The following is a 12,235-nucleotide window of genomic DNA, read 5'->3' as shown; positions in this document are numbered from 1 at the left end:
TTACACAGTTATTGGCACATTATCCCGCAATGCAAATCATATTTGCAAAGTAAGCCCACCTTTGACATGTTCATCTCACTAATACACCCATACATATGTCCACTGTTACAATATATCAACATATGCTATCCCCTGTTATAGCACATACTTGTTGAACCAACCCTGACACAGACAGTGGCTGGAAAAGAAATAATGAATTCCAAGCCCAAATTTATCATCCCTTGTGGTGTATGAGGAGTTTGCCTTGTGACCTACAGCAGTACACACATAGAATACTACAGGCATAACTACTGCTTAACAATACATTACTAGAAGATATCTATTTCCACTATATGCATTGATTACACTGTAATTATTACAGAACAGGTACTACATACACAAACATACTACTATTTATACATACCTTATTTGCAATTGGAGGTGTTATTGAGTGGTATGTTATTTATTTCGGTCTTTGTTTTATTTCTTTTTACGTATTTTGTAATGTTCTGCAGATATATACAGATGGTTTGAATGTGTGACAAGCCATCCTTTCATAGTTAGAGATCAGTACCATGTACTATCCTGATCACCAATTGGTGTTCCAAAGTAGTTAATTACATGCACATCAGCTGTCTAGCTACTCCATTAGCCAATACCATGGCAACAGTGGAGTATAACTGAGTACTCCAATTGGGCATTGTCCCTTTGCCTTACTTGTGAGGAAGACAGCCTGGAAATGTGGTCTGAAATCTATTGCAACAGCTGTATGGAGACAAACTCAACTATATTGTGTGGAATGTCTAGACGTTTTGGTCTACATGTGAGTACTGCTGTTATATTTCTGAACATTGCTACTTGTGCAGGGTTTGTCTGTACCTAATACTTATGCATATGTTTCAGTCTGGCCAAGTTGTTTGACCAGCTCAAGACTGTATGGCTATGCATATAATGTTAGGGGGTTTACAGTGTGCGCACCAAACATATTTAGTTTGGTGTTAATGTGCATCATACTGTGCTGATAATCAGTAATTGGTAACACTTCCTGGTGTAATTACCTTTCAACCCTCTGAAACAAGATTTGTTCAAACAAACCCTGTAACATCAGCAGCTGTTCCATTATATAACAGCAAATATTTCACATAGGGCCATGTTAGTGTGACTCTGTCCAGGTATGTCAAGGTTTTAGCAGATGTCATACAGTGGGTGAATAACTGGTAATGGTATGATAGTATGTATTGTTGTAACTAGTTTGGGTGTGGGGTAGATGTTGGTGGGTGTACATAGCAGATGCAGGTGTGTAGATACTGCTTTTATACATACCCTATATGTGTGTGGGGGTTCTTTCCCTATGTGAACATCTATCCCTTAGTGGACTAATACTATGGTAATTGCAGGCTGATTCATTAAGGCAATGTTAAATGCTTCCTGTATTGCATGCAGGTAATGTTAGCCCTTGAATCCTTTTGGCCATACATCGGAATGTAATAAAGGTTTGCTAGATAAAAGATGTCTGTGTATTTCTGTCATGGATATTTGCAGTCATTGTAGTTGTGTTGGTGACTAACCCTATTTGGCTCATGTCCATATGACATATTTGTAGTAGTGTGTTGGCATATACTCTTCATATGTTATGTTCATATTGTTTGAGGGGGCAGAATGTGTGATTGCTATGGTCCATGTTATACTCAGATTTGAACACTTCAGATGCTGTATACACACATGTATGTATGTGTATATATATGTTTGTGGAATTATGTGTTGCAATGTGACCTGACAGGGTGTATTAGGGATGAGCATGGTTCTGGTTTTGTGTCCTTTTTTCATTATCTCCATACTCCATGTATACACCTTCAGTTCACTTACTGAACATCCAACCCAGGCTCTCCTTGATGCATAATTTCATTACTCATCATTTCTCCCCCACCCCAAACTCCACATACACAACAACCATCCCTTCTATGGTGAATTAAGTTAATATTAATAATTATAATACCAGAGCTGCATATGTTTTGTATACACTTCAATTCATTTGGATTGCTTCTGTGTCACGAAGTGTGTTCATAGATGTTTATATATATGGCTATAGATGTGTCTGTATATATATATATATATATATATATATATATATATATATGTGTGTATTTATATCTATGTGCACACATCACTGACATGTGTGTATATATATATATATATTTTATATATGTATATGTAAATATATATATATATATATTTAGTATTAATTTTTAACAGTTATACATATGTAGACTTGTATATGTTGATTCACAAACTACAGTACATTACAATGTACTGTACATATGTACACAAAGTGAGTGTCCCATTTGTTGTCAGTACTGTGGAATGCCTGCAGTAAAAGGTGTATTCTAAAACCCATGAAACATATATACAGCTTAGATGGCTTAGTGGTAAGTCCAGGGACTTTGGTGGGCATGGTTCAAAGTTCAAGACCTGCAACAGTCTAACTTTTTTAGGCCAGAATACGACTCTTTTAAGCAGTTGTAAGCATGTTTAAAAGTGATTGTGCGACATTAAGGCAGCAGTTAAACACGGTTAAATAAAATCTAAAAGAGTATAACCTGTGCGTGCAAACACAGTCACATCCGCTAAATACTCAGGACATATATACTTAAGTGTAGTAACATCTCACTATGTGCTTACATAACATTACAATCTCTGTTGACTTTACTCTCAGGCACACATGGGTTTATATGGGTGTTTCAAATGTTTATTAAACTGAAGATTACTACCTAAATATGCAAACTGTGGTTAAGATATACTTTTTAACATAAAAAAACACCTCTGACTTTATTGGGATTTCAACCACAAATGCATAGATACTATGCAAATGCTCTAACCATTATACTATTGACATTAATGCTGCTTCTGGCTATTTTTCTATTTAGATGATTTCTATGTGTAAGATAGGCTAAGCAAAGGGCAGTGGCATGCAAACCCACTGAGCTTCACTTACTCTTGAAATAATAACATAAGAAATGAAAGGGGAGAATATAAAATAAAATTCCTAACTACATTAGGCATAGCCCCTCACTAACACTCTTCAAGAGAAACCTTGACGGGTGAATGGGTAATGGAATATACACCCCTGGGATCATGTGTGCCAGAACCATACAGTCAGGGGGGAGCCCCCCCCAGTTTTACAGCTGCAAGACCTGTCGGGGAAATTGAATGGTGTGGAGTTTTCACGTTAACATGCCCTGTTTAGATCACTAAGTGCCCCTATCACCCTCCACCACCCCAATCTTCAACAGCTTCCGGCACCTCTGCCTGGAATCACATCATTGGCTATGCTTGACAGAGGCTCAGTCAATTGATCAATGGGGCGGAGAAAGCCAACACACTATAGCTATGCTTCTAAATGCCCTTGGGCAGATAACCTAGTACCTACCTGTGAACCTCTAAGGTATGGAGAACATCGATGTCTGTGCTGTAACTGAAACCTGGTTCAAGGCTCCTGAGAGCACCCCGGCACTATTAGGTTTTATCTCATATCATGCGTTCCGGCCCCAAAACCCGAACCACACCACAAAAGGAGGGGGTGTATCCATTTTCATAAAGGATACCCACACCTCCAGGTGGTGGCAACGCACGAAGCTTCGGAAACCATCCAGGTGCAACTAACCATAGGCAAAACTGCTCTACAAATTGTAGCATGCTACAGGCCACCCTCTCAAACTCAGGAACCCCACACAGCCTTCCTGAAGACACTGGAGGGTATAAATGTATCTCCAAACACCATCATATTGGGTGACTTCAACTACCCGAATATAGACTGGGAACATTACTCAAGCCCTAACTTTCTAACCCAACGGTTCCTGGAGTTCATAAATTCAAATGCCATGGAACAGCTAGTCACTGTTCCCACGAGAGGAGAAAATATACTAGATCTCATTGTCACAAACATGGGGACAAAATGCTCCACACGAAGTATATCCCTCATTGGTGAGATCTGATCATAAACTAATCTCACTGGAAATCCACATCCCCCACCCCAAAAAAAAAAACCATAATGAAGAACTTCTCTAAAGCAAACTTCACACTACTCAAGACTGGTGTAGTATCCTTCAAGGCCCCTGAGCCAGAGGAAACCACAACCCAAGCTGCGGAAGCCCTTACAAATGCCTTCTATGAACACCTCCAGGACTGCATGGATCAGGCAATCCCAAATAAAACCAAGACTCTTTCCACAAAGGCAAACGTCCAGTCTGGTGGACCCCAGCCATTAACAAACTTTACAATAAGAGGAGAAAGCTATTACATGATAGAACAAAATCCATAAAAGGGAAGTCACCCTGATCATTATTAGTAAAAAATACGAGCACTCATAAAATCAACTAAGGCCAATTTTGAGAGAAAAATTGCCATGGATTCAAAGGACAATCATAAGGCCTTTTTCAGCTATGTTAGGAACCTGGGTGGAAACTCCCAGATATGCTCAGAATTAGTCCAAAATGATACAAAAATCACTGAACCCACAGACATTGCCAACATACTGGCAGACAGGTTCAGTGCAAACTTCACCCCTCTCCCCTAAAGGAGAGATAACTATCCCAGCAGTGTAGCCTCCCGGACATCTCAAATGCGCAGGTGAAAGCTGCTCTCTCTAAAGCTAAAAACACAGCATCAATGGGACCGGATGGTGTCCCGGCTGTGTGCTACACGAGCTAAATGAGGAATTAACCCGCACATAAGGCAGCTGTTTAATCTCAGCCTTACCACAGGATACGTGCCCAAGGAGTGGCGACGGCAACTGTGGTCCCACTCCACAAAGGCGCCTCACGGACCCTGGTAATTACCGCCCCATAAGCTTAACAAGTCTAGTCTGCAAAGCTATGGAGAGGATCATAATGGAGCTCATAAACAAAGATATAGGGGACTTGCAGACATTGGACCCGACCCAGTTTGGCTTTGTCAAGGGAAGATCATGCCTTTTGAACTTGGTCGTCTTCTTCGAAACAGTCACCAAGGCCATTGATGAGGGAAAGGCAGTCCATACAGCCTACCTTGACCTTGCAAAGGCTTTCGACACAATACCCCACTCGGGTATTGTAGAAAAACTTACCAGCTTAAATGTAAACCCATATGTCACAAGATGGGTTGCAAACTGGCTTAAGGACAGAACCCACAGGGTTAGAGTTGCTGGCGCTGTGTCAGACTCCAAGCCAGTTACAAGTGGTGTTCCACAGGGCTCGGTCCTCGGCCCCCTATTGTTTGGCATCTACTTCTCAGAAGTACAGGCCAGCATGGGAGGACTTTGGCTGACAAAGTTTGCAGACGACTGCAAACTGGGCGCCATAGTGGAAAGTGCATCGGACACGGATATCCTTCAGAAGGGACTCACGGAAACAAATAGCTGGTGCCAGAGCCATGGCCTGAAGTTAAACGCCAAAAAATGTATAGTCATACCCTTCGGGAAAAACAAGGTAACCCCAAGCTACCATATAGGTGGCAATCCACTAAGCACAGAAGAGGTTATCAGGGACCTGGGGACCCAGGTTGACAGTGGCCTTTCTTTTGACACTCACATTGCTAAAGTGGTTAGAAAGACCTTCTACATTGCCCACCTGATCATGAAGGGATTCACATCCAGATCTAGTGAGGTCATTGTTCCCCTGTACTCTTCACTTATCAGACCAATGATCGAGTACAATGCCCCATTCGGGATGTATCTCACCAGACATCTGCAGCAATTGGAGAGACCCCAAACGTTCCTCACCAAAAGGATAAAGGGACTCCAAAATCTGTCATATGCTGCCAGACTGAATAAACTCCAGCTCTATTCAGTCGCATACCGTCTGCTCAGAGGTGACATGTGCCTGACATACAAGGCCATGTCCAACCCGGAATTAATGGACATGCTCCACCTCAAAAAATCCAAATCCACCAAAACCACTAGAGCAAGCGACTTAAACCTTAGCACGGATATAAATAGGACGTGCTGGAGGGATAGATTTATCACTCAGAGACTCCCTATGCTGTGGAATAAAATCCTGGTCCATGTGAGGCAGAGCACCTCGCTGACTCTGTTCAAGAGAAATCTAGACCTGTGGATGGGAGATCGTAGGTTTACCCCGGGAATCATCTCTGTGTCACTGCTGGACAGAGGCACAACAAACTAATGGGCACAGTATTTTTTCATATAAGGGGTGGCGTAAGCCACAAAAATTTGGGCTAGGCTTATAAATGCCTTAGGGCAGATAGCCTAGTATAAACCTATGAACCTATGAACCTATAAGGTACAGGCCATCAATGAAATATAATATGTGAATAAACAGAGCTTTCAGATCACAATATACAGTGAGAATCAGCATGTAGGCAGAAAACTGTTCAGTACAGCAAGAACATGCAGAACACTGATATTTAATCACTCCAAAAGTCTCTCTTGGAGGCTAGAAGGCTTGTATCAGTTTAAGGCTTTCTATTGCTTATCAGTAGGTTACCTACAGGAAAGGTGAGAAACAAGCACAGACAGGAAACATGCATGCAACAATACCATACCGGCTTGCACCTGTAGCCCTTTGGCTTTTGAATACTGGCCAAGGCTCTTGCTGCCCCCATGGTGTCTTTTTTAGGCAAGGCTCAAAGGTGAAACCCACCTCCGTAAACAGCACAAAAAATTAAAACAATGAGGGTTATGCTACTCAACGCCAGGAGTTGAAATCACAACATGCACGCACTCACAGCACTCCTCGGTATGGACAACGTCAACATCTCTGCAGTAACTAAAACCTGTTTTAAGGCTCCTGAGAGCACTCCAGCACTACTGGACTGCAACTCATACCACACATTTCGGCCATAGAACATGGACTGGCACAGAAATGGAGGGGATGTATCCATGTTAATCAAGGATACCTACACCTCCAGGTTAGTGGGGCAGCATTATACCTCTGAGATCATCCATATGCAGCTAACATCTGCCAAAACTGCAATGCATATTATGGCCTGCTACAGATCACCCTCCATGACCCAGGACCACCACTCCACCTTCCTGGAGACAGTGGAAACATGACAGTCCTACTGAATACCCTGATATTGGATGATTTCAACTACTCTACCATTAACTAGGAAAACTACTCAAGTACTTAATTCCAGGCCCAGCACTTCCTGGAATTTATCAACTGAAATACCCTCGATCAAATGGTAAACTCCCCAACCAGAGGTGGAAACATACTAGACCTGGTAATCACCAACATGAGCAACAGGTGCAACACAGCAGAGGTAAACCTGTCACTGGTTAGATCTGACCATAAACTATTCACTGTGGATGTCTACACCCCACCATCTCCCCCACCCAAGGAAAACACAGTGAAAACCTTTCCTACAGCTAACTTCACACTACTAAAGACAGAGGTGGGAAGTTTCACAGCCCCCACACTAAGGGAAAACACTGCCCAAGATACAGAATGATTTACAAATGCACTCTATGAGCACCTACAAGGATGTATGGATCATGCTATCCCTGGTAAGCCAAGACTCACTCCAAGACAAGGACACCAGTCTGGTGGACCCCTGCAATAAACAGGCTATACAAATGAAGGAGGACAGTAGTCTAGAAATAAAAAAAACTCCCAAGAAGGAAGGACATCCCTGACCAGTATTAGTAAGGAACAACAGTCCCTCATGTAATCATCCAAGGCTAACTTTTAAAGGGAAATAGCCAAGGATTAGACAGATAACAACAAAGACTTCTTTGGCTATGTCAAGAATCTAAGTAGTAACTCACAGATTTGCACTGTGCCATTGCAATATAGCACAAAATATACGGAACCTACTGATATCACCAACAGCCTTGCAGATACAGTCAGTGCAAACTTCACCCCCATATCATCCCCTACAGGGCACACAACAATATATGAAAAGTACAGTATCCCAGACATCACAGACACAGGTGAAAATAGCCCTCTCAAAAGGCAAAACACAGCGTCACTGGGGCCAGTTGGTGTCCCAGGCTGCATCTTGCAAACACTACAAGACAAACGAACCCCCCCACCTAAATAAGCTTTTCAACTTCAGCCTCTCCACAGGCTACATGGAGGAGCCACAACTGACCATTGTAACTACCGCCCCATAGGCCTGACTAGCTTGGTCTGCATGGCTATGAAGCGCATCATCATGGAACTCATTAACAAAGACATTGGTAACCTCCAAACACTTGACTCAACCCAGGTCTTCTTGGTTGGGGGCACATCATGCTTACTAAACCTTGTTGACATCTTACAGACAGTCACCCAGGTGATAGATGAGGGGAGAGGTGGTTCACACATCCTACCTGGACCTCGCCAAGGCTTTTGATACCATTCCCCACTCAGGTATTATTGATTAACTCACCAGCCTGAACATAAACCCTATGTCACAGGATGGGTTGCCAGCTGCCTTACAGACGGAACCCACATGGTAAGACTAGTGGCCTCCAGGTCCAACTCTTAACCAGTCACAACTGGTGTCCCACAGGGATCAGTCCTGGGACCCCTACTTTTCGGCATATACTTCTCAGAGGTACAGGCCAACACAGGTGGACTATGGCAGACTATGTTTGCCAATGACTGCAAACTGGGAGCCATAATTGACAGTCCAGCTGACACAGACATCCTTCAAAAGGGCCTCACGGAGACCGACACAGGGTGTCAGAGTCATGGCCTCAAGCTAAATGCCACAAAATGCATAGTCATTCCATTTTGGAAAATAAAACACCCACAAATTACCACATAGGTGGCAGCCCCCTTAATACAGATGAGTTAATAAGAGATCTCGGGACTAAGGTAGATAGTAATCTCTCCTTTGACATTCATATCGCCAAAGTAGTTAGGACATCCTTCTATGTAAGCCATCTAATTACTAAAGGGGTCTCATCTAGACATACTGAGGTTATAGTGCCCCTTTACTCATCACTCATCAGGCCCATCATAGAGTATAATACTCCATTTGGGATGTACCTCAGAAGACACTTCCAGCGGTTGGAAAGACCAAAAGAGTACCTTGCAAAGAGGATTACTGGCCTCAAACATATGTCCAATGCAGCCAGACTGAATAAACTCCAGCTGTACTCAGTGGCATCTTGTTTACTCAGAGATGATCTCTGCTGGCCTAGAAAGCCATGTCCAACTCAGTCTTAAAGGATATGCTCCACCTAAAGAAATCCATGTCACAGTGAGCCAGGCGCTCTAGTGAGTTAAACCTTGCCACAGCAATAACTAGAACATACTGGAGGGACAGATTCCTGTCACAGAGACTCCCCATGCTTTGGAACAACATCATTATACAGGGCCCCTCACTAGAGAAACCTTGAAGAGTGGATGGGGAATGGTAGATACACCCCAGGGATCCCACCATTTGCTCTGCTCAACAGAGGGACAGTTAATTAATCAGTGGGGTGGCAAAAGCTGACACATTCTGGCTAGGCTTATGAATGCCCTCAGGCAGTTAGCCTGGTACCTACCTATGAACCTATGAGCCTATACATACAGTAGCAATACATGCTGATAGCTTAATTTACTGTTCAGGTGTTGACTTACCTTGTGCCAATAGCAGTTGTGTGTGCAATAGTTGCGGGCTGCCTATGTTGGATGCACACAGTAGACTGCCTATACATGACAATTTACAGGTAGTCTTGTGTGTGTGTGCCATTCATTTTTACTGTGTGTGCAGGTGGAGAAAGGTATCAGTCCCTAGGTGCCTACACTGTCAGTTTGTGTGCTATACGTTCCCTACTTGCCAAGGCATGGGCATATTGGGCACGCCGCTGTCTGCCTACAGGGGCTGGCTCAGGGGGCTCATGGACTGAGTCCCTCTGTGCCTGTGGGGCCCTTGACAATGGTGGTGGGCTGTGAGGGCCTTCACCATTCTGTCCCTGCTGCAGCTGTTTCCGCAGGATCATGTTGTGCAGCATGGCACATACTATGGAGCCTTGCAGTACTCTCCACCACATATGACCACATCTTCATAGTATGTGCAGCATGGCACATACTATGAAGATGTGGTCATATGTGGTGGAGAGTACTGCAAGGCTCCACCAAATATGTCCAAGCAACGGAACCGTGATTTGAGCATCCCAAACACACACTCTGTGATGATTCTGGTTTTTGCATGGGCCTCATTTTGGTGTTCTTGCATGGGTGTGTATGCATTTCTGATGGGTGTCATCATCCATTGTTCCAGTACATAGCCAGCATCCCCCACCAGATGACCATATGGGATGCCCCCCCCGGCAAATGCCTGATATAGCTGTGAGGCATGCCAGATGTAGAAGTCGTGATAGCTTCCAGGGCTGCCAGCACACACATCCATGATAATGCCCTGGGCATTGCACACAACCTGGCAGTTGATGGAGGGGTATCCCTTGTGGTTTATGTAGTGCCTACCCTGCTCACCATGTGGTGACTTGATGTATATGTGCATGCAGTCTTTTGCATCCAGTACCTCCAGGTATTCTGCCACATGGTGGAAGATACGCACATTGCTAGCCAACTCCTCCTGCATTTGGGGGAAGTATATGTGCTCACTGGCATGTGGTAACATGGCATCCAGGAACTGGTGGAGTACCCTGGATGCTGATGCCTGTGAGATCCCCATGATATCCCCAGTTGACCTTTGAAAGGTACCTGTGGCTAGTATTCTCAAGCTTACACATACCTTGGTATCCACTGGGATGGGTTCCCCTCTGTTTGTTCTTGCTCTGAGGTGTGGCCGGCACAGCTCCACAAGTTGCTCTAGGGTGTCCTTATCCACCCTGTAACGGTCTACTATCTCAAGATCATGCAGCCCGTGGTAGGTTGCGCTGGTTCTGAACACTCTTCTCCTCCTCTGGTGCCTGCAGTGGTTGTCAGCATCATCCTCCTCACCACCTTCAGTCTCCGTCACATGCTAGTGGATCAAAGCAATGGCAGCCCCTAACATGTACATATTAAAACTTCCCTGTTTGTATACACCAATGGTGCAGTGTGTATGGGAATACACAAGTGTGTGTGAAGTGCTTTCACACTTTAGACTATTATGCTATAGATGCTGCTGATGTAATTGGCTGTGTGTGAGCAGTTCCAGCTGCAAGGTATCTTACTTATGGATTTTACACTGATTACTGCAAGTGTGGAGGCTGTAGAATTGAGTTATGCTTGCCTGACTTGCTTCATCTGTTGCCCTTTAATTCCCTTTTAAACCTAGATCCCCTCCCATTGTCAGGCATGCATCCACCTGCCAGCTTTATTGTCTTGTACATTCCCTACCCAGTCGTGCATTGCAAAGTGTGTTATGTAGCTGATATAATGCAATTCTACTTTGTTTTGCTGTGGCACTTTACTGTTTTTTTTGCAGTACAGCCCCTCCCCTTTCCTGTTCTGCGGGTAGCTGCTAGCAGCCTTGTTAGCTGTTGTCAATGGCCCACTGTAGGTTCCTAGGTGTTAATTACTCATTTGTACTCCAATTTCCCTGCTGCAGCATTTCCTTATTTTTTTCATATATCCTTCCTGTTTCAGCTCTGGTGCATGCCGGGCATACCTGTTTACCAAGTTTAATCGCGTTTTAATCTCCGTTCACATGCATACTCAGTTACCTTGTGTGCTCTCAGATAGGCAAAGCTAAAGCCAGTTAAACACACCCCTTTCCTTTAGCTTTGCTTAGCTATGGGCAAACCAGATTGACATTGCTCCAATGTGCTTACAGCAAAGGTGACACACCCTTCTCTTGATGTCATCTTTATGTCATGGTCACACGTCGGTGTTATAACACTACACCATGAGGTGCATCCTTACACCGGGGGGAATCTGTGATTTATAACTCCTCTCATTTGCATTAGATTGCCTACTAATTCCTAGAAACTGTGCATAACACTAACACAGCCCCTTAGCAACCCTTGCACCATGGTGTGGTGTAACATGCCTGCCATTGACTATTATGGGGAAATCATGATATGTGTTACATTGCGGTTTTATTTTCTTTTTTTCTATTTTTCTTACAATCCCGTTTGTGCACTGCTGCCCTATGCTTTAAACTTCGCGATAGCATGAGAAAAAAATAATAATGTTATTTTTACATTTTGTAAATTTTTTATGCCAATGGCTATATATTTAGCCATTGGCATATATTAACAATATAATATACATGTTTGGCTGGCTGACATGGCTGTGATTTTATGTTTGCAGTAATGGAAACCGTGTTTTACGGTTTACATTTCTGCATACTTACACTACACCTGTACCACTTCCTGGATCGCTAACTACCCTCA

Source organism: Protopterus annectens, chromosome 2.part1 (assembly GCF_019279795.1).
Source record: "Protopterus annectens isolate FY-2018-M chromosome 2.part1, PAN1.0, whole genome shotgun sequence".
NCBI classification, from domain to species: domain Eukaryota; kingdom Metazoa; phylum Chordata; order Ceratodontiformes; family Protopteridae; genus Protopterus; species Protopterus annectens.
Note: the sequence above shows the minus strand (reverse complement) of the source record.